Here is a 27,449-nt window from a genome sequence, read left to right as displayed (position 1 = left end):
TTGATGAACAGAGTTAAATGCTGCACTACGCAGCACACACGGACCGTGGCTGTCCTGGGACAGATAAGAAAAATGTCTTACTGAAAAGGAAAGCAAAACAAAACGAACCACTCACTGTAGCTGTTTATAAAGCCGAAGAGAAATCAGTGAGCCCTAAATAAATTCTCATGTTTCTTCCTCCGTATAGGTAGACAACGCCCAAGCTAGAGCAGAAAGCAACAGAGAAATGAATGAGATTCACGTGGAACTCAGCCTAGGACTCGGGATGCTAAGCTGGCCACGCCTGCCCGTGCCCCCTGGACCCCCTCACCGCCCACGGGGATCCCCATCAGCCAGCAGCATCTCCTTGAACTTCTAGCAGATCCCAGCATTCCATGCAGAGGAGGCAGAAATCTCACACCAGGAGCAAGTTCCCTGAACTGAGTGTTTGGAGAGAATGTTTTCCCCAAAAAGTACCTTCAAGTTCTTTGTAAGTATTTGTAGTGCACGATCTCTAAGCGTCCTGCAATAATTAGAATGTACTAAGAGCAAAACTTATTATTTGCTAGGTTCTAGGCACTATGTTAAGTACTTTATTTATTTATTTTTAAAACTTTGAAAGAGAGAGGTCACAAGTAGGCAGAGGCAGGAAGAGAGAGAGGGGGAAGCAGGCTCCCCTCTGAGCAGAGAGCCCGATGCAGGACTCGATCCCAGGACCCTGAGATCATGACCTGAGCTGAAGGCAGAAGCTTAACCCACTGAGCCACCCAGGCGCCCCTAGGTTCCCAGTTTTTCCTAACTTTTAAGGAGTCTTCCTGGACCCCTTAGGACTGAGTGAGATATTCCTTCTCAGAGGTCACATCGCGGCTTCTCCTAATTCCTTTCATAGCCCTGATGCCCGTGTTTTCATTTCCACACGTAGGTTCTCCATTAATGCTGAGTTCCTCGAGGGACAGAGATTACGCAGGGGAGTTATTTCTAAGTCCCCAGTGCCCAGGGCAGCGTCTGTCCCACTCAAGAAACACTCAGTCCGTTGAGTCAATCACTGATAGAAACGTTACCATCGCAGGCCAGTCCGGGAACCCCAAAGCACGAGAGCCTCGTTTGTTAGCTTTCTGGCACGTCAAGGAGTCTCTCTCTCTCTCTCTCTCTGACACACGTACGCGCACACTCGTGTTCACCCACACGCACGTACCGGCGCGTGCCAGCTTGAGCTCTGGCAAGGACTCCTGTCGTGATCTCACCTGAATCCGGCCCATGGAACGGGCATGGGGAGCCAAGGCCCTTAATAAAATTAATTATGGGCAGGCTCTGAGAAGCCGCAGCAGAGATGATGGCAGCCGGGTGCTTAGCCTTTTGGCTGCAGAGATCGGACACCGCTGGGAGGAGCAGCATAGGTAAAAATAAGCTGATTAGGCCTGGCGTGCGGCTGTGCTGTGACACTATCCCACGCTCCCTCCGTACATCTGTAGTCTCTCTGCGCCGGAGAGAGGTCGCACCCCTGGACTAGACGGCCCTGGGCAGCCTGTTGGGGCTGCCACGTGGGGGGAGGCGAATTCACCCCCTGGTTCTCATCACCCCCCATGGGACACGGGTTTGGGGTCTTTCTGTTGGAACATGTTGGCTGTCGGTACAGACCGGCAGCTCAAATGAGGAGAAATCTACCCCTTTCTGAGTCGGAATTTCCATTAGTGCTCGTCCATAATGCCCGGCATCTGGGAAACAGGAAGACCCCGCGGGACAGACCTTCCTTCCCTCCTTGCACATGGGGGGTGATGAGAACCAGGATGTGACCGTCACACGGCCCAGAAGTCGGTCGCTGGGCTCTGCCTCTTGGAGCCGTGCCCCTGCAGGTAAGTCACTCTCTGTCTCAAATGCCTGCGCTGGGGGAGCCTCGTCCTTTCCCCGAAGGCTGTTTTGAAGATGAGAGGACTGTAGACAGAGTGCCTAGGACAGTGATAGCCTTGTTACCATTATTCTGGGAATCACGTTTATTGCTTGGAGCACAGGCTGTGTGTGTGTATGTGTGTGTGTATGGAAAACACATGCATATGCATCCCTTTTTGAACTTCCAGATTTGACTATCTACAGATGGAGGTTTCCTTTGGATAATTTTCAGGTCTCCCCTAGGCAGTGTGTTTTGGTTGCTGAAGGGAGCTCACAGTTACTGAGCCAAGCACGTGTCTCTTCCCATCCCATCTCCCCGAACAACCCTATCGGGTCGGAATGGGTCTCTTCATTTTAGAGGACACCCAGACCCAAGGAGGTCTGCATTCACCGCAGGCTCCCTGCTGCCGCCCTGTCCGGGGTGAGGATGCACCCTGGTTCCTCCCCACGCGTGCCGAGTCCCGGAGCGCACACTTGGGGAACAGGCTGCCTTCTTCCTCTGCAGCATCATTGGAACTGTTGATTCTGCTGGCTTGCTGCGTTGCTCCCTGTAGTTGAGATCAGCTTGTCCTTTGTTCAAAGCCAACCTGTTTGCACAAAAGCACGAAGGAGCCCAAAGATCACTGAATATTTAACATTCACAGGCGACCTGCCACAGTCACCCGAAGCACTTGAAACAGGACCCAGGCGAGGGGGTGGGGAAGGGAGAGGACAGGAAGAGGAGGCAGCAATCCACTGTCTGCTTCTCACGCGGGGAGGAAGGGCAGCCTGGTTAGGTCCAAGTACCACTAGCCGGCCCGGCTAGGGCGCACACCCACCACCCCGCAGATTTTGGATCAGCCCAAGAAAGTGCTGCTGGTGGAGACAAGCCACTGGCTGTGGGCTTGGATGGCGGTGACGGGCTTGGACGGGTTGTGTCTTGGAGTTGGGGGCCAGGGGTCGCAGCCCATCACACCCTTGAATTTCCCATTCCTCTAGAAGGCAGACGGCCGGGAAGGTCCCTGTGTGAGCAGCAGGACGAGGCGGCACTTGGGGTGGTGCCGTTGGGGGCATCAGGGCAGCCGCCCACCAGAGAAGGGCACCCTCCCTACCCGCGATCTGACTCGCGGGTCTTAGCTGGCCGGGAGTTTTCCTTTACAGGCAGCTGCGGACATTTTTCTCCCTGCTGTGACGCGGGTGTGTGTGTGGGGGGTAGGAGGTACGCACCATATTTCCTTCTTAATTGCGGACCGAGAGGTACAAATTCACGGAATGGAAATAGAATGCTCGCGGATGGAGTTGAATTGGGTTGTCAGGTTGCATTCAAGAACGTGTTCTTCAGTGGGGGGCAGGTACACCAGGCTGGGGTTCTCTCTTGGCTGGTGGGGTGAAGACCCAGAGTGGAGCGGAGATGCCAGGCGTCGGATTCTGCCCCGGCTGGCACGCACACAAGCCACGCAGAATAGCTCGTGTCTTTCAGGAGAGAAATGCTGTTTGGAAACATGGCCCCATTTCTGGCGATCCCCGTAGCCCAGGATGGAATACAGTCAAGAACAGAGTCGAGACCTAGGTCCGTCGGTTTGTTCACTGTTGCGTATTTTACCTGAGAAACCTTTGATAACTCTAAGAAATGCTTCCAGGAACTGTACCACCTGACTGGGTGGGACTCCAGGTCTTTTCTGCTTCGCCGTGGGAAGGAAGTCAGACATCCGAAGTTAAGGCTACAGCATATCAGAGGCGGAGGTTCTGGGCTGTGGATTCTGCCTTTTTTTTTTTTTTTTTGAGCCCAACGAGGCCCGAATTCATAAGCCTGAGATCAAGACCTGAGCTGAGATCAAGAGTCTGATGCCCCATGGACTGAAGCCACCCCAGATGCCCTGGGAATCTGTATTTTATATAAAATAGATTTATTTATTTTGGAGAGAGAGAGAGCATGAGCAAGAGGGGCAGAGGGAGAGGAACACAGAACCTTCAGCATGCCCCGTGCCCCGTGCGGAGCCCGACAGCGGGCTCTGTCTCACAACCGTGAGACCACGACCTGAGCCAGAGCCAGGAGCTGGACATTCCACCGACTGAGCCATCCAGACGCCCCTGGACTCTGCCTCCTCGACAGCCCCTCCCCTCCCCTGGAGATCAGGTACCTGGGACCATCAGACGTCCAGCCTTCTTCCCTCTGATGGGAGGTGTGGCCGGCGGAGCACGGCCCGAGGCGCCCCTGGTGTGCAGCAGACTGGAGAGGACCCATCGCCCCGTTTGGCGGCAGCCCTTCGGGATCGAGGCTGATGCTGTTTTTTCTAAAAGCCTCTCTCCGGTGCTGGTAGAACTGGGACTCCACATCTGGAGGAGAGCTTCACGGGAGGCAATATAGGACATGCCTCTCCTCTAGGCAGGGTACCCGGAGTGACTTGGGTGGCAGGGAGATGGGCCAGGAGAGGGGTCTGGGGAAGAACACAGGGTTCTGATGTGACTCAGACAGGCCTTGCCGGTGTCATCGCTGGACTTTCCATTCTAGTGGGGCAGAGAGAGGCTGAACTAGGAGACACCTGGGTAGGCGTCCTGTCACTCTGCAGGACAGGGGCCGGAGAAACAGGAGGTGGGTCCGAGAGAGAGGGGGACGGGGCAGGGGAGAGCGGCACTACATGGGGAGCTCACCCACTGGCCAGCGTGGGTGACATGTGGAGCAGATGCCCATCAAGGGGCAGTGCGAGCCTTCACCTGCCGTCCCTAACCCCGCCCGCTCTGCATCTTCGGCTCAGACCTCGTGGACAACACGCGTGTGCAGGCGGGTGTTGCGGAAACGCCCTCCATGCCAGGACGCCACCGTGGGTGCCGACCTGCTTCGCCAAGCGCAGGGTGAGGGGAGCGTCTGCAGGGTCTGCAGACCTTGGGTCTGGGGGCCGTGCGGGGAGAACCCGAGGCGGGGGCGGCCGTGCTGCGGGAGCCTGTTAGAACCCGTCAGCATCCCCGGCTTCTTCTGATATCCGCGCTGCCGCTTGCGAGCCTTCTACCCCTGGGCAAACCAGAGGACTTCCAAGCCTCAGTTCCCTCTGCTTTCAAATAGAATTAATACCAAGCGTGGAGGGCTGTTTTCCTGGTTCAGGGAGAGGACACGGGCAAAGCGCTTGGCAGCGGGCCTGGCCTATAGTAGCTGCTCCTTGCGAATCCCTCCTTTCCTCCCGCCATGCCTCCCAACACTCCTCCCTCCTCCCTCCTGTACTCCCTCCTCCCTCTTCTCTGTTCTCCCTGCCCTGCTCCCTCCTCCCCCCTGTTCTCTTCCTTCCCCTCCTGCCCTCTCCCTCCTCCTCCCCTCCCCCCTTGGGCTTCTCCCTCCCTCTTCTCTGCCCTCCTCCCTCTCTTCTTCCCTCTCCCTTTTCCTCCTCCCTCCCTCCCCAGTCCTCCCCAGCAAACACTGCAGGCAGAGGAGCCAGCGCCCACCCTCTGCCTGTGCTCCCAGGCCTTTTAGGAGAGAGCCGCAGAAGGCGGAGAAGCCTGGTGGTTTTGCTCATGCTTGTCTCGGAAAGAGAAAAGACATTCTTCTGATTCTGTTTTCTCTCCCTTTAGAAAACACAGCACAGTGCCACTGAAACAGGAGCCTTGTTTGATCTGTCCCTTTATCTTTCTCTCACCGGCTTCGGGGCTGTCTTACTTGGGATCTCAACAGAGGGCAGGAGGGAGAAGCCGCACAGGGCGTGGAGGGGGGCTGTGAAGTGCTCCTCCTCTACAAGGCAGAGCTGGAGTGCGTGGTTCTCGGCTCCCCAGCTGCGCGGATGAGTGCGCTCAGCTGTTTTTGGAAGCTAGTGCCTGGTTTATTGGGCCCCAGCTGGATCTCTTGATTTCAGCTAAGAAGGGCTGTCAGGTCCTCACTGTGTGGGGAAGGGCTACCTCCACCCTAGCCTTAGAAACAGCATTTATGCAGCACCTACTGTGTGCTTAGCTCTACACAAAGTAAGCCCCGGGGAGAGCTGGATGAGCGAAAGTCCAGGATTGGGAGCACCCGGGGAGCTGAGAGCTTTAAGCAGGAAGGACTTGCTGCCCACCACGCGTGGGGCCCCCATGACGATGTGGCTCTGGCTCCTACTGGCGGAGTCGGGGACGGAGAGAGATGAGGACAAAATCACAGTGTAAGGGGACAAGTTGTCTCAGAGAAGCACAGAGAAGGTTCTGCGGGAACGGGGAGTGAGTAGGCAGGAGGAGGGAGAATTCTAGGACATCAGGGGCTGAGGAGAAGGATGGTCCCGGAAGCGGGGATTGGCTTCTCCGTGGGCCCGACATTCACCCCGTGATGGCTGGAAGTGGGGGTCCAAGGGGGATGGAGCCGAAGGCGCCGGGGGCTGGGACCGCGGCTGCTCCCCGTGGTGAGAAGTCTTTCCATATTTAACAGCGGATTCTGTCCTTCTTGGTGGAATGCCCGTCTGCTCGGAGGTGAGGGAGATGAGCCCGTGGAAACGTGGGCTGGTCTGGGCTGGCTGAGCCGGCGGCTGTGGTAGGAGGGGAGAAGGGGAAGGAAGTGGGGGCAGAGGTTGAGGAGCCTTTTATACTCCCCTTGGAGCTTGGACCCTAGCACAGAGCTGTTGGAGGTTTTAGTTATTTAATTAATTTTAAAAGTTTATTTTTTTTTCAGTGTTTCAAGATTCTTTGTTTATGCACCACACCCAGTGCTCCGAGCGATACGCGCCCTCCTTAATACCCACCAACCGTCTGGAAGGCTTTAAGCAGGGCGGCCGCAGGAAGTGCTGTGTGTCGGGTGGATAGCCCTGCCGGTTGGGACAAGGTGGATTAGTGAGGCAGGGGAACCCCATCTGGAAGCTTTTCCAGGAGCCCTCAAGAGAAGTACGAGTTCAAAATAAGGCCCCGTGGCGGGGCGGGCGGGGTGGGGGAGGGCATGGGTTTAAGGTCCATCCACAAGGCCAAATCCTGGCAGACCAGACGTGCAGCGTTCAGGACAAGAAGTCTTCAGGGGGACTCTGGAGTCTGGCGGGAGTGAAAGTCGGCCCCAGGCATCCCAGAGAGGTGGGGCTGGGGGTGGGGTGGATCATGGGCCACTTGGAGGGCTCTGCGGCTCTGTGGGCGAGCAGCTCCCCCTCGGGGGTCCCCAGAGGGAAGGCGCAAGGCGTCTACAGGGGATCCCGTTGAAGCCAGTGATGTGAGCAGAGGCCAGACGTGGGGCATAGGTTGGGCGTGTGGCTAGTTGCATCCGTGGGTGGGAGCCAGCAGCAAGGGTCTGGGCTCACGGCAGCAGAGAGTGACAGACAAAGGATGTCAAGACCAGACCCGTGTTCACATCGGGCCGGCCGTGGCGTGGGGGCTGGGCTGGATGAACAGCTGTTGGGGAGGAAGGCCCTGATGGGAGGCTGGGGTGAAGCCCACTGAGCCCTAGGGATCTGGGGGACCCTGAGGGTGCAGTGTGGGTGGGTCTGGGGCTGCTGATATCAAGGGGCGGGTGTAAGGTCAGCCCTCTCCCGTCAACTGCTCTTTGCCATTTTATCTCCGGGGTTTGGCCTACCCAGAGTTCCGCTGCTAAGATAAAACTGGAGAACCGCCGGGCTAAGGGGAGAGGGGAGGGCTGTGGGGCGGGCGCCGAGACTCGGGGGGGGGGCAAATGGCGTGAAAACAGTGTGGGTGTGGGCCAGTGTTCGCGCGCCGAATGGAGGGGATCCGCGTTTCGCTTTCAGATCGGAAGACCTGCACTTTGGGTTTGCAGCTCCGAGGTACAAAGGAGTGACAGGAGACTTAATTATATCCTCTCATTTTCTCCGTGCACAAATATTTATTTTGCGCTTTATGTCATGCACTGTGCAGAATAGAAAGGCCCAGCCCTTTCTCTGAAGGACTTCAGGGCTTGTGCATCCAGGAACACTAGTTAAGCCAAGTGTGGTGAGGACCGGTCTGGGTAGGGGGGCAGGGGCCCACGTGCGAGAGGTGAGGTATGTTGCTTCGAAACCCTGCGGACCAGAGAATGCCTCAACTAAGGCAGACCGAAGGTTCTAGAAACAGAATTCCCAGCGAGGGCCTCATGGAGCAGGGGCCATACTCTAGACTGTCCAGCCTCTCATAGAAGGAGAAAGAAAGGCCTGGAAGGAAAAACGAGAGGAGGGGCCTTGCTGGCAGGGCTCACACAGGATTCCGGTGTGTGATCTGGGAGGCAAGCAAGAGCCAAGAAGAGAGTGAGCTCAGTCGCTCAAGAGAACACGGTGGGGCGGGTAGTAGACAAGATGGACGGTTGGGAGAGCAGCGCCCAGCCCTGGTCCGTGTGGGGTACGCTGGAGAGACCACTTCACTGCCTTGGCCTCCCCAGCTGGGACACAGCTTCGTTTCTCCCCGTGCACCCCAGGCTTCTGCTCAGGTGGTGTATACCAGTGCCACGAAACCAGTTTGTGAGCCCCGGGCTAGGTGATCCAAGAAAGGCACTTTCCCAAATGACATTTGAGGGTTCTGTGACTTACCAACCACAGAAGACCTGGTTCGGGTCCATATGTTCACGAGCCCCAGAGTGCCATTCCCCCCCCTTCTCTCTGGGGTTGGGGAGCTGTCACATATCCGTCCACGTTCTAAACTCAAGCGCCAGCACAGGCCAAACCGAAGACTTAAGGAGCCTTTCGAGCCCAGAGGTCATGTTTTATGAATTTACTAGATCCACCTGCACAGAGAGAGCCAATAACTTTCTGTCTATGAAATCTCTGGCCGTTTCCCCCCCAGCTTTATTGAGGTATAATTGACCTGTAACATGTACACGTGTAAAGCGTACCACGTGGTCACTTACAGACCGTGGCATAATTACAACAGTAGGGTTAGTTAACACCCCATCCTCTCACATAGTGAACATTTCTCTTTTGTGATGAGAACATTTAAGACCTGCTCTCTTAGCCATTTTCGGTGTATAATACACTGTTGTTAACTACAGTCCTCAGAACTTAGCCATCTTATAACCGGAAATGTGTACCCTTTGAGTGACATTTCCCCACTTCCCTCACTCCCTACCCCTGGCAACTACCATTCTACTGTTTCTATGTATTTTTTTTTAATTCACATACGAGTGAGATCTTCTATGATTTGTCTCTCTGGCACTTAGCGCGATGCCCTCAAAGTCCATTCATGCTGTCGCAAATGGCAGAATTACCTTCTTTCTCATGGCTGTTTGAATAATATTCTAATATACATATTTGGTATACATATGAGATTATATATACATATATAGCTCAACTTTTTCCTTCTCCCTTCATCCACAAAAAGACACACAAGATTGTCTCCATGTGCTTGTTATCATGAATAATGATGCAGTGAACACGGGAGTGCCGATAACTCTTCGAGATCCTAATTTTAATTCCTTTGGGTAAATATCTAGGAGGGGAATTGCCGTATTCTATTAGAGCAACAGTTTTAATTTTCTGAGAAACCTGCATATTGTCCCCCCCCCCAATAGTCACATTCCTACCAACAGTGCACGAGTGGTTCTTTTTCTCCACAATCTTGCCAACAGTCGTTAATTCTTGTGCTCATGAGAAGAGCCGTTCTAGCAGCGGGGACGCAATTTCTCGTTGTGCTTTTGATTTGCATTTCCTTGACAATTGGGGATATCGAGCCTCTTCTTTATGTACCTCTTGGCCATTTGTATTTTTCTTTAAAAAACTGTCTGTCTAGTTTCTCTGCCCATTTCTGAATCATATTGTTTGGCTTTTGCTGTTGAGCTGTCTGGTCTGTGCCCCTTACCTGTTACAGATGTTAGCCCCTCAGCAGATATATGGTTCGCAAATATTTTCTCCCATTCCGCAGGTTCCTTTTCATTTTGTTGATTGTTTTCTTCGCCCAACAGAAGCTTTCTCATTGAATGTGGCCTCGTTTATTTTTGCTTTTATTGCTTGGGCTTTTGGGGTCCTGCCCAAAAAATGTTGCCAAGCCCAATGTCAAGGACCTTTCCCTGATGGTCTCTTTAAGGAGTTTTAAGTCTTTAGTTGATTTTAAGTTAATTTTTGTGAGTGGTTTAAGATGAGGGTCCAACTTCATTTTTTGGCCCATGATGATCCCCTTACTCAACCCTATTTACGAAGAGACGATTCTTTCCCCATAGAGCGTTCTGGGTGCTCTCATCAAGTGTTAGTTACCATATATGTAAGACTTCATTTCCTGACTTTTGATTCAGTTCTACTTGCCTGTGTGTCTGTTTGGACCACTATAGTGTCCACTCTAGTATAGCAAGTGTGGTGCCTCCAGCTTTGTTCTTTCTCAGGACTGCCTTGGCTATGTGGGGGTCTTTTGTGGTTCCATATGAGCTTTAGGATAATTTTTTCTATGTCTCTAAAAGTCATTAGAATTGTATTTAATCTCTACATGGCTTTGGGTAGTACGAACATTTTAACAATATTAAATTTTTTGATCCATGAACACCAGCTAGTTTACCATTTCTTTGTGTCTTCTTCAGTTTCTTTCATCAAAGTCTTACAGATTTCTGGGGCGCCTGGGTGGCTCAGTGGGTTAGGCCTCTGCCTCCGGCTCAGGTCATGATCTCAGAGTCCTGGGATCGAGCCCTGCATCAGGCTCTCTATTCAGCAGGGAGCCTGCTTCCCTCTCTCTCTCTGCCTGCCTCTTGGCCTACTTGTGATCTTCCTCTCTGTCAAATAAATAAATAAAATCTTAAAAAAAAAAAAGTCTTACAGATTTCAGTGTTCAGCTATTTCACTTCTTGGTGAAATTTATTCCTAACTCTTTTGCTGTTTTTGTTATTTTTGCCAATGGGGTGGCTTTCTGCAGAGAGTGAGAGTTTGACTTCTTTGTTGACTCAGATACCTTTTATTTCTTTCTGTTGTCTGATTGCTGAGGCTAGGACTTCTAGTACTATGTTGAATAGCAGTGGTGATAGTGGAAAGTCCTGCCATGTTCCTGACCTTAGCGGAAAAGCTCTCAGTTTTTCCTCATTGACAATGGTATTCACCGTGGGTTTTTCATAGATGGCTTTGATGATATTGAAGTACATATCCTCTATCCCTACACTGTGGAGAGTTTTGATCAAGAAAGGATATTGTACTTTGTCAAATGCTTTTTCAGCATCTATTGAGAGTATCAGACGTTTCCTGTTCTTTCTTTTATTAATGTATTGTATCACATTGATTGATTTGTGGATGTTGAACCAGACTTGCAGCCCAGGAATAAATCCAATTTAGTCATGGTGAATAATCCTTTTAATGTACTGTTGGATCCTATTGGCTAATATTTTGGTGAGAATTTTTGCAAATGTGTTCTTCAAGGATATTGGTCTGTAACTCTCCTTTTTGATGGGGTCTCTGTCTGATTTTGGGGTCAAGGTTGCTTCATAAAATGCTTGCTTCATAAAATGAGTTTGGAATTTTCCCTTCCATTTCTATTTTTTGGAACAGTTTCAGGAGAATAGGTATTAATTCTCCTTTAAATGTTTGGTAGAATTCCTCTGGGAAGCCATCTGGCCCTGGGCTCTTGTTTGTTGGGAGATTTTTGATGACTGCTTCAATCTCCTTACTGGTTATGGGTCTGTTCATGTTTTCTATTTCTTCCTGGCTCAGTTTTGGTAGTTTATGTGTCTCTATGAATGCATCCATTTCTTCCAGATTGTCAAACTTGCTGGCGTATCGTTGCTCATAATATGCTCTTAAAATTGTTTGTATTTCTTTGGTGTTGGTTGTGATCTCTCCTCTTTCATTCATGATTTTATTCATTTGGGTCCTTTCTCTTTTCTTTTTGATAAGTCTGGCCAGGAGTTTATCAATCTTATTAATTCTTTCAAAGAACCAGCTCCTAGTTTCGTTGATTTGTTCTACTGTTCTTTGGGTTTCTATTTCACTGATTTCTGCTCTGATCTTTATGATTTCTCTTCTCCTGCTGGGTTTAGACTTTCTTTGCTGTTCTTTCTCCAGCTCCTTTAGGTGTAGGGTTAGGTTGTGTGCTTGAGACACAAAGAAATTATATTGCTATATACTTTCCTCTCAGGACCGCCTTTGCTGTGTCCCATAGATTTTGAACAATTGTGTTTTCATTATCATTTGTTTCCATGAATTTCTCCAATTCTTCTTTAATTTCCTGGCTGACCCATTCATTCTTTAATAGGATGCTCTTTAGCCTCCATTTATTTGAGTTCTTTCCAACTTTCCTCTTGTGATTGAGTTTTAGCTTCAGAGCATTGTGGTCTGAACATATGCAGGGAATGATCCCCATCTTTCGTACCAGTTGAGACCTGATTTGTGACCCAGGATGTGATCTACTCTGGAGAATGTTCCATGTGCACTAGAGAAGAACATGTATTCTGTTGCTTTGGGATGGAATGTTCTGAATATATCTGTGATGTCCATCTGGTCCAGTGTGTCATTTAAAGCCTTTATTTCTTGTTGAACCTTTGCTTGGATGATCTGTCCATTTCAGTGAGGGGAGTGTTAAAGTCCCTACTATTATTGTATTATTGTTGATGTGTTTCTTTGATTTTGTTATTAATTGGTTTATATAGTTGGCTGGTCCCATGTTAGGGGCATAGATATTTAAAATTGTTAGATCTTCTTGTTGGATATGATATAGTGTCCTTCCTCATCTCTTATGATAGTCTTTCACTTAGAATCTAATTGATCTGATATAAGGATTGCCACCCCAGCCTTCTTTTGGTGTCCATTAGCATGATAGATTGTTTTCCACCCCTTCACTTTAAATCTGCAGGTGTCACTTAGAATGGCCAAAATTAGCAAGATAGGAAACAACTTGTGTTGGAGGGGATGTGGAGAAAGGGGAACCCTCTTACACTATTGGTGGTAATGCAAGTTGGTGCAGCCACTTTGGAGAACAGTGTGGAGATTCCTCAAGAAATTAAAAATAGAGCTTCCCTATGGTCCTGCAATTGCACTCCTGGGTATTTACCCCAAAGATACAGATGTCATGAAAAGAAGGGCCATCTGTACCCCAATGTTTATAGCAGCAATGGCCACAGTCACCAAACTGTGGAAAGAACCAAGATGCCCTTCAATGGATGAGTGGATAAGGAAGATGTGGTCCATATACACTATGGAGTATGATGCCTCCATCAGAAAGGGTGAATACCCAACTTCTGTAGCAACATGGACGGGACTGGAAGAGATTATGCTGAGTGAAATAAGTCAAGCAGAGAGAGTCAATTATCATACGGTTTCACTTATTTGTGGAGCATAACAAATAGCATGGAGGACAAGGGGAGTTAGAGAGGCGAAGGGATTTGGGGGAAATTGGAAGGGGAGGTGAACCATGAGAGACTATGGACTCTGAAAAACAATCTGAGGGTTTTGAAGGGGTGGGGGGTGGGAGGTTGGGGGAACCAGGTGGTGGGTATTGGAGAGGGCACAGATTGCATAGAGCACTGGGTGTGGTGCAAAAACAATGAATACTGTTATGCTGAAAATAAATTTAAAAAAAATTTAAAAAATACACACACAAAACCCCAAACAGAATCTGCAGGTGTCTTTCTGTCTAAAATGAGTTTCTTTTAGACAGCATATAGATGGGTCTTGTTTTTTTTTTTTTTTTTTTTTTTTTATTTTAAAAGATTTTATTTATTTATTTGACAGAGAGAAATCACAAGTAGGCAGAGAGGCAGGCAGAGAGAGAGAGGGAAGCAGGCTCCCTGCTGAGCAGAGAGCCCGATGCGGGGCTCGATCCCAGGACTCTGAGATCATGACCTGAGCCGAAGGCAGCGGCTTAACCCACTGAGCCACCCAGGCGCCCCGGGTCTTGTTTTTCTTAATCCATTCTGGTACCTGTGTCTTTGGATTGGGGCATTTAGCCCATTTACATTCGGGGTAACATTCAGGGTAACTCATTTAGAGCAGTGGCCCGACTGTGGCTTGGATCATGGTTTAAGGTAACCCCGATCTGAGAGCCCTCTCCTTGGCTCTGTCTCTTCAGCCGGTTTCCCTGCTCTGATACCTGGAAGCTCTGCCACACTCTGGCACCCCCCATCTTTCTGTGACCCTGTGGGTCCCAAGACCACACTGTGCCCGTGAGGGCTCCACCCCCCTCTTAGCCACTGGAGCAATATCAGTCTGTGGAGAAGACTTCTAGAAGTTCTGATTTTGTGCTCTGCTGCTCTACTGCTTGCCAGGAGTTAGCCCCTCCCCCGCGGCCAATCTTCCCATCGCTTTGGATTCACTTCTCCGCACGTCCTACCTTCTGGAAAGTGGTCACTTTTCTGTTCCTAGAATTGCTGTTATTCTTCTCTTCAATCCCCTATTGAGTTTGCAGGTGTTCAGAATGGTTTGATAACTCTCTAGCTGAATTCCTGGGCGCAGATGAAATTGAGGTCTCCTCCTCTTCCTCCATCTTGCTCCTCCCCTTCTCTCTTTTTCTTCTTGGACTAGTTGAAGTTCTGTTGATTTTCTTTGTCTTTTCTGAAAAGTAAGCTGTCCCAAGAGCCTGGGTGGCTGGGTCGGTTCAGTGTCTGCCTTCAGCTCAGGTCATGATCCCGAGGTTCTAGGATTGAGTCCCGTATTGGGCCCCCTGCTCAGTATGGAGTCTGCTTGTCCTTTTCCCTCTTACCCTCCCCATCTCTTGTGTACCCCTCCCGAAATAAAAAAAAAATAAAGATTTTATTTATTTGCAGAGAGCATGCACACAACCAGGGAGAGCAGCAGGCAGAGGGAGAAACAGGCTCCCCTTTGAGCCAGGAGCCCAATGTAAGACTTGATCCCATGATCCTGGGATCATGACCTGAGCTGAAGGCAGATGCTTAATTGACTGAGCCACCCAGGTGTCCCTGTTCTCTATTTCATTTGTTTCTGCCCTGATCTTTGTTATTTCTTTCCTTCTGCCAACTTCTGATTTAGTTTATTTTTCTTTATAATTTCTAACAGTTGGTTAACAGGATCAAAGGTGGTTTTACATGAGGCAGAGGGATTGGGGTTTCTTCCTTCATGAGGCTATAAAGGTAAGCTGCAGGTGCCCCAGTAATCCTGGGAACCAGGCTCAAGGTACTGACAATGAAAGAGACCTAAAGAATTCTGAATGGACTAGCAATGATGCTTACAGCTCGGTGCTTGAGAACATGGCCCAAAAGAATGCATCTCCTCCTCAGCTGTCATAAGTGAGGTGAGCGACATGCACATATAGGAATGAAATGTGTCTGGAATGGTTTGGCATTTCCTCTTCCCTGGTCTAGTCCAGCAGTCCATGGTGCAGTAAGGAAAGGAATGGCTCAGGTAGTATGTCTTGGGTTTTTTCCATGAAACTGTGTGTCGTCAATTTACATGAATGTCCTTTATTCTGGGACTTTGTTCTTTCTACATTTGGCGGGTTTAAATATTATTTTGTGAACCGGTGCTAGCATATTTGTTGGTGTTGCCGTTCTTGCTTTGGCAAAGGAAAAAAGTTGGCAATTCTATTTTAGCCCCAAAATCCTTAAAAAAAAGAAAATGTTTCAGGGCAGGAGCTCCAAGTTCAGAGTAGACACAGATTAAGCTCTGTGTACTTCATGAAGGTATCTGTGGCTGAGACAGGCCCCAGGGACACGCGAGGCTGTGCCTCTTCCCAACCTACCCTCCATTCTAGACCCTCTGGCCCTTCTATACACCCAACTGCCTTGCTCTGGATTCCTCCTTTTTGGCTGATGTGACCTTTGGACCACCTGCTGGGTTCTTGATTCTGCCATCATTCCTGTGTGCTGACCTTCCAAGGTACTTTTTTTAAAAAAGATTTTATTTATTTATTTGACAGACAGAGATCATAAGTAGGCAGAGAGGCAGGCAGAGAGAGAGGAGGAAGCAGGTTCCCCTCTGAGCAGAGGACCCTGAGATCACGACCCGAGCCAAAAGCAGAGGCTTAACCCACTGAGCCACCTGGGCGCCCTCCCCCCCCCGAGGTACTTTTTTCATAGGCTGCTCCTCTGTAGTCAGTCTGGACCTTGTCCCAGGCCCTAGAAGCCCAGCCCAGGACCCAGGACCAAATTCCTCATATGGAGCCTCAGAAGTTAGTCTGTTTGTATATTTCCCAATCTGATGATTTTATATGTTATTGATTAAATTTCCTTCTGGTTAGCATTTTGGGCATTTGGCATGCCTTTCCTGGAAACCAGGCATTCCCAAGAGCACTGGGAGATAGGAAGACTATGTCAGTCTTGGACAACACTGTACAAAAATGTGTTCATGGAGGCGAACACCCGTTCATGTGTCCAAAGAAAGGGCAGGCTGCCCCCATGGGACACGCGGTTACAAGTGTAAACACAGTGCGGGCACTGGTGTGTATGCTGAGCCGAGGGGAGAGCTGTGATCACGGTCCCACTTTGCTGTTATAGTTGTGAGTTTTTCGTTAAGTCACTACAAGTAGGGGCCTCATTTTATGGATGAATGAAGTGGAGTTTGGGCTGATGTCTCTCCCTGAGGCTCTTTCTAAGTCTGCAGTCCTCTCACAGTGTGCTTGGTTTGAGGTCTTCTGTCACCTCTGAGAACTACAGTTGGAAATCGCTTGTCCTGGTGCTGTGTAGGATGGAATCACCTCCAGATGGGACCTAACTGATTAGCCTCCAGCTTGGGTGACTGCGACAGAGTCTGAGATGAGGAGAACCTGGCTGTGGCTCTCAAGGGCTTTTTATTTCTTATCTCCCCCTCCTCCATCCCTCCCCACTGCCCCATGACTCCTTCTTCAGCAGACGCTAAATTCCGAACTGGATTATTCTTGTGTCATTTCAGATGTGTCGGTTTGTTCTCTTTCAGCAGCTGTTGCTCTCATGGAGGGCTGGGACTAGATCTTTTCAAGAGGTATGCTGGTAAAATGTTTCATAAATGGCTCTCTGGAAAAGAAAAAAGTCCCAGTTTGTAGCATTTACAGATTTCTGAGGTGTAAAAAGGCTCCCGCCATGGCCAATTTCAAGCTACCAACGGGATGTCACTGGGGCCAGAAAGAGATGGGCATAGCCAGCTCACAGGAGCCAGCACGAGCCAGGAGGAGCTGGCATCAGCGCGATCTGGGGTTTGCAGAACAGACAGCATAGGGCCGGGCTCACAGAGTAGGTTCTCCGGAACTTCTTGCTCCATGGTACCTCTACCAGCAGGCTGAGCAGGGAAAGAGAGGACAGAGAGAAGGTGCTGCTACACCCACCTCTTCGGGCATTTGCTGTTAGCACCCGTGAAAAGAGATCCTTCCCTGGATGACTTTGTATCTTCTGTCGGTGGCCAGGTGGTCTTTCTCAAATGCCTCTGGGATCACGTCACCTTTACCAATCTTCAGCAGCTCCCCATTGCCTACAAGATGAATTCTAAATGCTTTTGTGCGGCATCATTCAAAGTCCTTTAGGGTCTGATGCCCTTATCGATCCCACCACCAACCTTCCTTGCCATGGACTCCATGACCTGCCCGTTCTACACCTTCCAACCACTCTGAAGATCATGGTTTTACGCCTCCTGATCTCTGTAGGTGCGATGGTCTTTCTTTCACTTGCCTTTCTTCCATTTACCAACTGGAGAATCCTTACTTATGCTTAAGGGCTCACTATGTGTTACCTCCTTTATGGAGTCAGCTCTGACTTTACTTGGGCAGTTAGACTCTCCCTAAATTGCTCCTTGCAATATTTATTTATTTTTTACAGGATTTTATTTATGTGAGAGATTGAGAGAGAGAGAGAGAGCGCACACACAAGCTGGGGGAGGGCAGAGGGAAAGGGAGAAACAGACTCATGGTTGAGCAGAGAGCCTGATGCGGGGCTCTATCCCAGGACCTGAAGATCATGACCTGAGCTGAAGTCAGACGTCCAACCGACTGAGCCACCCAGGCACTCCTTCTTGCAGTCTTTACATAACTCTATTAGAGCATCAGTCCCTCTGCGTCGTACATCATACATCAAACATAAATGTTTACCAACAGTGAGCTCTTTGAGGGCAAAGAATTTTCCTTATTTGTTTATCCCTCGCACCCAGTGCTCTGCGTGCCCATAGCGGTATGCACTGGCTGAGTGTTAGATCCGTAACCAGAGAGACCATCGGACTACCCCTCTCCCCACTCTCCCCATCTCTGATTCAACTGCGGAATTCGGAACTGGCAGCTCTTTCCATTCTTCCCTCCCCAATACTAAAAAGTCCTACTTGGTTGACGGTTGTCCTTTCAGGCAGATGCAAGTGGCAATTCAACCCTTTCTTTCTTATCAACCCCTGCACGTGTCAGAGCATTTGAATATGGTGTGTGGGGAGCTCTGGCTCTCTGGGGACTTCTTTCGATTTAATTAGTCTGACCTTCTGCGATAATTCCCCTTGGATGTCCCTGGCTCCCCCACCCCCACCCCGTCCCCACCCATTCCCCCCCCCCCCGCCTCCACTGGTGTATCCTATTCAGTCTCCTGCCTTCATCAGCACAAGACCAACTGCTCAGCTCAGCCTGTAGCATAATTCACTGCGTGGCTCTCAGAAATGAACTTTTACTCCCATGGAGCTGCTTTTAGCATTAATGTTGGCCTGAGAGAGCTAGGAAAGTTTATCTTGGAGCCAGCATGGGGTCCGTTCCTCCAAGTCAAATATTTCTCTTTAAAACTAGAATGAGCTTTCGTGTGGCACTACCAATGGCTTCCTGAAATATTGGTATCTCTTTAAACATTAACATTTAGTTACAGCGCTGAAGGCTTTCTGGAGAGCTTTTAAGTCATTTCTCCTCTGAATAAGCAGGGCTTTCCTTTCATTTCAGAGCATGCAATCTCTCTGTTCGGGAGGGGAAATGCATTGAAATAGCTCAATCCTGGGTTAATCCAACAGCCCTTTATTTTCAGTCCATCCCACAGGATTTTCCAAACGAGGTAGAGAGGCCACGTTAGAAACGATCCCGAAATTCCAAGTGGTACCCCTGTAGCTTCTGGTCTTTGGGATGCTAGGAAAATTCTAGGGAGTTTAATGGTCACTTTCAAACCCCTAGGCCAGGCTACATTGTTATTATTTTATCCATAGCCTATTTCTCTTACTATTTTGAAATAAAAACATAGCAGTGAATGGAGAACTTTCGTCTTTATCAGCAGCCTAAGATGGTACGGGGGTCATCTGTGGCTTGGGTTTATTCAACACTGATTGATACATACCCTGGACCAGGAATTATTCTATCCACTGGAGAATCAGAGATGAGGCATGGCCACTGCCAGTGAGAAATTCACATCGGAAGAGACGGCCAGGCCAACAGAGAAGTACAGTTGAGGCCCATTAACGGGATATCTGGAACCTATAGCAGAGGACACTTAGCTCGTTGAAGAGAACTGGAGAAGTTTCTACAACTGACGCAGGTTGGAAGGAGCACTCACGGCACCTTGAGAGGTGGATGGGAGTCTGGGGAGGCTTAAGCACAGGAACACAGGAGTGGGGGCCTTGGGGAGGAGGCTGGGGGGCCTTTGGGACCACACTCTGAGAGGTTTCTCATGCAGTTCTGAGGAAACTGGATCTGTTCTGTTGGTGCCACGGCAGGACGTGAAACAGAGTAAGGGCCTACTCTGGCTTGAGTAGAAGACAACGGGCAGTGGTACGGCAGAGAGAGGAGTAGAAGCCGGTTTAGAACGCTACGATGACAGATTCAGAAAAGAAATGATCTGGGTCTCAATGAAGTCAGTGGCACCAAAGAGCGACAGAGGGGCTGTCTGCAGCTGCTGACTAGGGTCACCCTGGAGGGGCTCAGGGGGTGGCATTGGTGACAGCAGCCATCAAACAGCATGACTGCTGAGGAACCTATGAGTCATCGGGGGGGTCCCAGCGATTCACCTAGGGGAGGTGGGAAGAGGTGTTTGTGGGTGAAAGGGCCATGAGGTTGTGTGGCTGAACATTTACTCTCCGTAAATACCCACAGGCTCACCTGTATGTCCCAGTTCCCTTGCGGTTAGGTGGGGCCCTGTGACTCGTTCTAGCCAATGACCTATGTGCAGAAGTTAGAGGGGGCATGTGGCCAATTCTGGCCAGTGACCTATAAGCGGAAGTTAGGTGGGGCCATGTGACTGGGTCTGGCCAATGACCGATGAGCGGAAGTTATCTATGATGCTTCCAGCAAAAACCAAGAGCTGGCTCCTCTCTTGCCACGGTGTCTTGAAAACCATGTCTTCCTGATGGAGCTATAAGAGGCAAGTCCCCTGCGTCTGTGAGTCATGGCTGGAAAGGAAACTGCTCTGGGGAATTGCCAGATCCACAGTGAAATTTGCATGAATAAGAAATGAATTTTTATTGCTAAGCCACAGAGATTTTAGGGCTCTTTGTTACCATGGTATAACCTCTCCTATTCTGACAAAAATGCCTCCTGCTCCTCTAAGCCTAGTCCAGCCTAGGGGAGCCGGGATGAGGCCAGTCCTGTGACTGCAGGTTATTTCAGCTCCTTGACCACAAGCATCGGAAGAGTGTTTGGAAGGAGCCCCCTGACTGAGGCACGCTTCCCTGTCTCAGGACACTTTGGCTCCCCTTGGCTGGTGGCTATGACAGTTTCCTCAAGCAGGCAGCCCCTTGGGAGAAAAGAAATGATTATATGGTGAAATGCCAGAGTCCTTCACGATGCCCGAGAGATTGACAGCAATTCTTAGTACTCCTGGAGTATGTGTCATCCTGAGAAAGCATAAATGTATTACAAGCCTCTGGGGGCAGGATGAAAGCTTCTCCGGTCATCAATAGTATATGCCTCTTGTCAAGCCCGAGGCGGAGAAGGAAGCCCCGGTGGGAAGGGGATTCATAATGACTGCTGGAGGGGGAACGGCTACGGAACCAAGTGAAGCTGCGTCTGGAGCTGAGAGGACTTGGTGGGGGGTTCCACAATTGGGTCTTTAAAAATTCAAGGGCTGTTATGTGGAAGAGAGCAGATTTATTTTCTGGTGGCCCTGCAGGGCAGAGATAGACCAGCGAATGGGCGTTAAATGGAGACGGATTCCAGCTCCCTGGAAGGATAAGCAGGCGACAGACCAACGTGTTGGAAAATGGACTGTTAGGGCTGTCCCGGTGGGTGGTGGGTCCCCGTCACTGCAAGTGCTTCATCACAGGCTGGAAACCCACCTGGTAGAAGTTGCTGTGATAGAGGGAGATGTGAAGGGGGTGACAGGTCAGGGCTTAAATACTTGTCCAGTTTCCGCTCCTTCCACCCTAAGGCCATGTGCTCTGGGACAAGACAAGCATCTTTGCTGAACTGGTTGTTTTAATTATGAATAATAACAAGTCCTACCTCTGATTCGCTCTAGAAAGATACATGATGTGAGATACATGATGCTGATTTTGAGGAAATGTTAATGATAACACCATCATCCAACACTGCCCTCCTGGGACTTCACATCTATCGGATACTTATTCTGGGCCCAGGCACCATGCTCTGCACATCAGCTCGTTTGACCCGGACAGGAACCATTTGAGTCAAGATGCTCTTTCTATTTTACATAAGAAAACAGGATTGGAGCAACTTGCCCAAGGTCACACAGACAGAATGTGCCCAACCTGGGACTCCATTTAACTTCAGTTGACGGCATGTCTGGCTCTGGACTCTAAACTGTTACGTACTCAGCTTGTTAGAGGGCTTCAAGATCAAAATGAAGATGCGTGTGTGGCCGCTCTGAAGGTTTACATAAAGAGTGTCCTTGGATGGACAACTGGTTCATCTGGATGGTTCTGCTGAAATTGATTTTCCTTTTAATATCAGGATATTAAAATCTCCTTCCATCATCATTATGTGGGCTATTCTGATGGGCATGGCAGATGCTTTATGATGGATACGTTCTAGTTCCTTTCGCTGCACAATGAATGATCCCCCAAATGTAGTGACTTACAAAGACCATCATTATTTCATTATTATTTCTTATGCTGCTGGAGGTTAGCTGGGCTCAGCCAGGGACTTGTGTTCAGGATCTCCCACGTGGTTGTGGTCAGATGACAGCGGGGCTGGAGTCCTCCGAAGGGCTTCCTCGCTGCATGTCTGTGTGGTGTTGTTGCTATTGGCTGGGACACCCACGTGGCCTGGGCTTCCCCACAGGATGGTGGCTGTTTCAAGAGTGAGCATCCCAATAGAGCCAGGTGTTTTTTTGACTTCACCTGGGATGTCACAGAGCATTCCTTCCTCCAGAGTCATAGATGCTCCCAGATTCAAGAGGAGGGACCACAGACTTCCGCAACCCAATAGAAGGGCTGAGAGGCACATGGGAGTAGGTGATGTTATTATGGAAATTTTGAAGAACAACCTACCATTGGCTGATAGGATGCATTAATTCAAGACCTCTTCCTGGGTGGGTAGTAAATAAAAAGCTAGAAGAGAAAGGGCTGAGAATTTCTACACCACTTCCATTTTGTGCTTGTTTCACTTTAAAGAAAACCATTCTAGTCGGTATCTCTTACACGTTTTTGTTAACGGAAGCATTGGCTTTCAGCCAGGCCTGTCCCTTCATGGACTATATTCTGTTACATATTTATGTATAGAAATGACTATCCCATAGTGTACAGAGGCAAAATTAACAGTTATGTCATTTTCTGCCCAAAGATTTTTTGCTAGAGAGTATTCTGTGGACATTTGTTGACTGATTTGAAGAAATTACTTTATTCTTTTAATACTTTAAAATGTGTGTGTGTGGAGGAGGTGGGGGGACATTGGTCATGATTTCTCCAGCGGGAAGGAAGTGTCTGTAAGAAAACAAAGGAACTGTGGCAGGTTCGTATAACATGGCTCTCCCCTTTGGGAAATTGTCCTTAGTTTTATGCCTCAAGTGGCCCTACAAGGAGCTGAAGAGGCCTGGATTCTCTTTGACTGAAGTGTTTTCTGGGGAAAATATGGTTAGGGGTGAGAGATTAAGCATTGCACTTGGGTCTTTTAGTTCATGTTCTTGATGGAAAGAATTCTAAGAGAATCTGGGCAAGAAGCTGGGCATCATGTCATCTGCTGTTGAATCTTGACAACTGGGTTTTAGGTACCTACCAGGCTACGTGCATCAGAGAGGAAGAAGCAAATGGAAATAACGCAAGTGTGAGACACCATCTTGGTTCTTCAGGGTGTCTTAGTGGCTCCCCATGGTGCCACCTTCCCCTTGTTGTTGACATTGTGCAGGCTCCAACTTCTGGGGCTGACAGTGTTCAGGCTTAGGTTCCCCACTTCTTGTCTCTCCAGTCCTGTGGAATCCATGCCGGTGACATGCCTCATAAGCGTTTCGGTGCCTCAAAAGGCAGTGCCTTTTGGAATTCACCTCAGTGCATGGGGCAATGAGGAAGAACTCGTTAACTCTGAGTCACGGACCAGAGTCGGACTAGGGGTCCACAGGGCCACCGAGGCAGAGAAAGGGCAGGCAGAAGAAGTGATCTCAGGCTGCATGGAATGTCGCTGTGTCCACCCAGAGAGAGACTACGTTGCAAAGCACACACATAGAGATATAAAGCGAGTGGGACTTTTGTAAAGGAAGGTGGATGTGAATCTCTTATGTGCCCAACAATGAGGCCCAAAGAGGGAGAGAGAAGTGAAGACTGAAGGAGACCAGTGCTTTATAAGGATTGTTTTAAGTTTTTATTTTTTTCATTTTTAAAAATTTTATTTATTTGACACAGACAGAGATCACAAGCGGGCAGAGAAGCAGGCAGAGAGAGAGGAAGAAGCAGGCTCCCTGCTGAGCAGAGAGCCCGATGCGGGGCTCGATACCAGGACCCTGAGATCATGACCTGAGCTGAAGGCAGAGGCTTAACCCACTGAGCCACCCAGGCGCCCCCAAGAATTGTTTTAAGTTTTTAGAATGCCAGTCTAGAGAAAAAACTGGAATTTATAAAACATATATGAGACATAAATTTCATATATGTTCACACACATACTATATACATGTCTCATGCATGTTTACATGTACATGTATACAACCTGAAAACACACACACATAGTCCACACAAAGAAATACATACATAAGTAGAAATAATGAACACAGATCTGTTTTCTTTTCTTATTGTAGAAAATTTCAAACATATACAAAAGTAGAGGGAATAGTGTAATAAACTTTGAAAAAGAGCTCCTTTAAATACCTGTTCTTTGGAACATTTACAATAGAGTTCAATTTACAGAAACATTGCCTGGGAAGTTTGGAAAGAGTCCCCTTTGTGTAAAGTGAAGAATAAATAAATTCTATAGAATTATTCTCAGAAGGTATGTGTACATGATGAAACTATGGAGATCTTCTGACCAGTATAAATCAGAAAATCCCATAGAGTAGCAACACCAGAAAGAATCATTCTCTTAAACATTTTTTTTTAATTTGGACTTTATCAGAAACTACATCTAAGGAGATGCATTGCCAATGTTTGTTTAGGCCAATGTTTTTGGCCAGTTTTTTATGATATGTGACATATGATGCAAGTGACCAGTTATTTCTGTGAAACAAGTGGAAAGATTTTGTTCCCACCAAATTATCTAATGGCTTCACAGAATAAATCAGAATTAAAGCATGATTTAGACCGACTTTCACCCCACTGCCGTGTGGCCCAGTGAGGAAGGAAGACCTATCTGGACCTAGAAGCTGCAAGTTCTGACTGGGGTTATCGGCCATCCAGGGGCCAAGGCAGGTTGAGCTGAGCCTGGCTGTGGACCTCCGCTTACGAGGGATCCCCATGGCAGAACTGAATTCCTAGACTTGGAAATGATGGCCAAGAGCGGACTTGACTCATAGTTGGGGAGTTGAGCGTTCGAAGAGAAGTGTTGCTTCTGAGGGATACCTCTAGTGATGGGGGGAGGGCAGGAGCTAAGGAGATGAGGAGGATAGATAGCAAGGAGGAAGAGGACAGATGGTCCAGGATGAAGTCTGTGAACCAGGCAAAGGTCTGAGAAAGCTGTTCTTAGTGGACTCTTTCCACAGCAGGCAAGGACCCTGCAAACGTTGAGCCACAGTGAAGCAGTGGTCGGCGTCATCTGCGTGGCACCATCTTGGGGGGGGGTGCACAGGGCATAGTTCTCACACTGTTGCATATGAAAGTCCCTGGGGAGATTTAACACACCCCCATATGCCCAGGCCGTACTCCAAACAAATCAGAGGTATTGGCACTGGACCCAAGGTAGGGTCTAGTGTCCAGCCAAGTGAGAAGTAGTGACATAGAATGCCGGGGCCTGAAGGTGCTGGGTCTCTCCTGCCGCTAGTACTTACAAGTTATATGATTTTGGACAAACCGCTTAACACCTCTAGTTGTCCAGCGAGAACTTGAAGGGCTTGGACTAAATGATCTCACTGGTGGTTGAAACGAATGACCCCTAACTTCTTTGTGAGGTGGGGTCTGGGTCCCCTCCCCCTGAATCCGAACTCTGTGAACTCTGTCCCCACTGCGTCCTGTCCAGATTCCTGACCCACACTGTCCTTGGGCATCATAAGATGGGTGCTTTACTTTCTGAAGCTCTGGGGTATTTTGTTATGCAGCAGCAGATAACCAAGACAATCGCTCGGCATTGCCATTTAAGGGATATCAGAGAATGACAGTGTAACGGAGGGGTGGACTTTAAGGGGGTGCACTCTGGAGGAAGATGGACTAGGTTCAAATACCGGCTCTGTGAATTAGGGTACATTACTGACCCTTTTGATGTCTGTCTCGATTCCCTCCTTAGAAATGGGATACTAATAATAACCTCCCTTGTAAGGTTGTCATGTAGATTAAATAACCTCATATATTTAAAGAGGGAGCCCTCTGAGTGTCTACAGTGATTATAACGATGGTGATAAGAAATTGGCTTAGCCTTGGTTTATCTGTAATCTGCAAGATGTTGGAGGGGAGCCCAGAGGTGTGGGGTCGGTGGGGCTGCCGCACAGGCCGGGCGTGACCTGTGTCGCGTTTGCCCAGCCTCCGTCCCATGTTGCTAAGTACTACCAGGGACCTACATTGTTCTTAGCTATTCAGCAGGTGTTCAAAGGCACCTTGGAGCTGTGTATCATGTCTCTGGACCTGTCACTGTCACATTGCTCAGAAATTGGATTCTGCAGAGTGGAAACATGTGGCTTGTTGGCAAGGCAACTGGTTCAGAGCAGGGACATTTCCAGGCTGAGAGAGCTCGCCTTTGTCAATTGGGTTACAGACCTCATAAAAATCTGTTTGTTTGTGTTCTTTTCTGGATGCTCAGAGACATCAGGCCACCCCCAGCTGCAAGGGGAGAGTGCGCTCCGCAAATGGGTGTCTCCAGCTGCCGTCCTTTCTTTGTCCATCTTGGCTCTAAAGCTAGCCTCCGACCTTCTCACTGCGGGGGAGTGCCCGGACCTGGCGCTGCTGGGGTAGTGTCTCTTGGTGTTACGCTGCAGTGGGAGGGCCCAAAGCCCTGGGGGCTTCTGACTTTCCTATTGTTGCCTCGAGGTAGATGGTGAGATTCAGGGAAGGGTTTGCAGCTCCTATACTCTGGTGCACGGTGTCATCAATTTCCATTTAAAAAACAGAAGAGTAGCCCTCTAAAATATCGAGTTTTTGGTGTGACAAATAGAAATTTATGGCGCAAGGGTTAAGTACTGAACTGTTAAAGTCTGTCAGCAATGCCATCATGAATGAAATGAGAGACTAGGAAAGTTGAAAAAATGAACGTGCTTTGGGTGGCCGCATGGGATTTGGAGGCCAATGGCGAGTTCTTGGTTAAGGGCTGGCTCTGCCGTTCGCGGCCCCTTGATCTTGAACAATTTAGCCTTTTTTTGAGCCTCCACTTCTATGTAAGAAAGACAAGGATGATGACATCGTATCAGAGCACTGTTGTGAGGGTCAGAGAGGATCAAGTCTGTGCAAAGAGCTTTCTCAAGCATAAGGCTCGGGGCTCCTGGGTGGCTCAGTCAGGACCTTTGGCTCAGGTCCTGGAATGGCGTCCTTGCTCAGCGGGGAGCCTGTTTCTCCCTCTCCCTCTGCCTGCCACTCCCCCAGCTTGTGCTCTCTCTGTCTGTCAAATAAATAAATAAAGTCTTAACCAACAAACAAACCCCATAAGCCTTGACACATGTCCAGCTGTATGGAGGGGGGTCAGGATGCCTTCGTAAATGATTCTTACACCTGGTTGTCAGGGTCATATAATGTTCCTTCCTTCCTTCATTTTTTAACTCACTCACTCATTCATTTATTCCATGCATTTATCCAGCATGTACTGTGTGCCAGGCACTGGACCAGTTGCTGGGAATGTAATGAATGAACAAAACCGTAAACGGTCCCTGACTCTCTGAACTTAATTCTGGTGGGTAGAAACACAGATAAAGTAAATAGGTCAAAGGTGGTATATTCGACAGCATAGCGTTATGTAGAAAAATAACACAGGGAAGGGGCATGGGGTCCTATGGGACGGGGAAAACTATTGTTGTAAATACCATGTTGGGGAAAGCCCCACAGAGAATAAAGACTGGAAAGAGGTGAGGAAGAGAGCCGTGACTTTACCTGGTGGAACAGCTTTCTAGGCCAAGCAGATGGGATCTGTAAATTCACCTGGTGACTTTGAGAAAGGGCAAGGCGGCCAGGTAGGTAGAGTGAGGACAGGGAGACAAAAAGGGGGTGTGGCTTGTTGGTTTCGGGGCCAGCTCATCTAAGACCTCATTCCAACACCTTTGGCTTTTTCTCTGAAGGGATGGGAAGCCCATGGAATGTTTGGAGCAGAGAAGGGAAATGATCCTATTTAGTTTTAAAAAATGAAATAAAGAATTAAAAAACAGCATTATTGAGATAACAGTGACATGTAGTAAACTATGCATATTTAGAGAG

The 27,449-nt window shown here is 49.0% G+C and overlaps 1 long non-coding RNA gene across 1 annotated transcript in view; it reads left to right on the top strand.

The window, feature by feature from the left end:
- Positions 1–207: 207 nt before the first annotated feature.
- Positions 208–27,449, top strand: part of LOC122895546 — a 65,938-nt gene continuing 38,696 nt past the window's right edge. Inside the window, exon 1 of the long non-coding RNA XR_006382233.1 lies at positions 208–469. This is a non-coding gene — a long non-coding RNA (uncharacterized LOC122895546). The remainder of the gene's footprint in view (positions 470–27,449) is intronic.

The sequence above is a fragment of the Neovison vison genome, chromosome 14, assembly GCF_020171115.1.
Source record: "Neovison vison isolate M4711 chromosome 14, ASM_NN_V1, whole genome shotgun sequence".
NCBI classification, from domain to species: Eukaryota; Metazoa; Chordata; class Mammalia; order Carnivora; family Mustelidae; genus Neogale; species Neogale vison.
The sequence above is the reverse complement of the archived record's forward strand: the minus strand, read 5'-3'. Positions and strand labels throughout refer to the sequence as shown.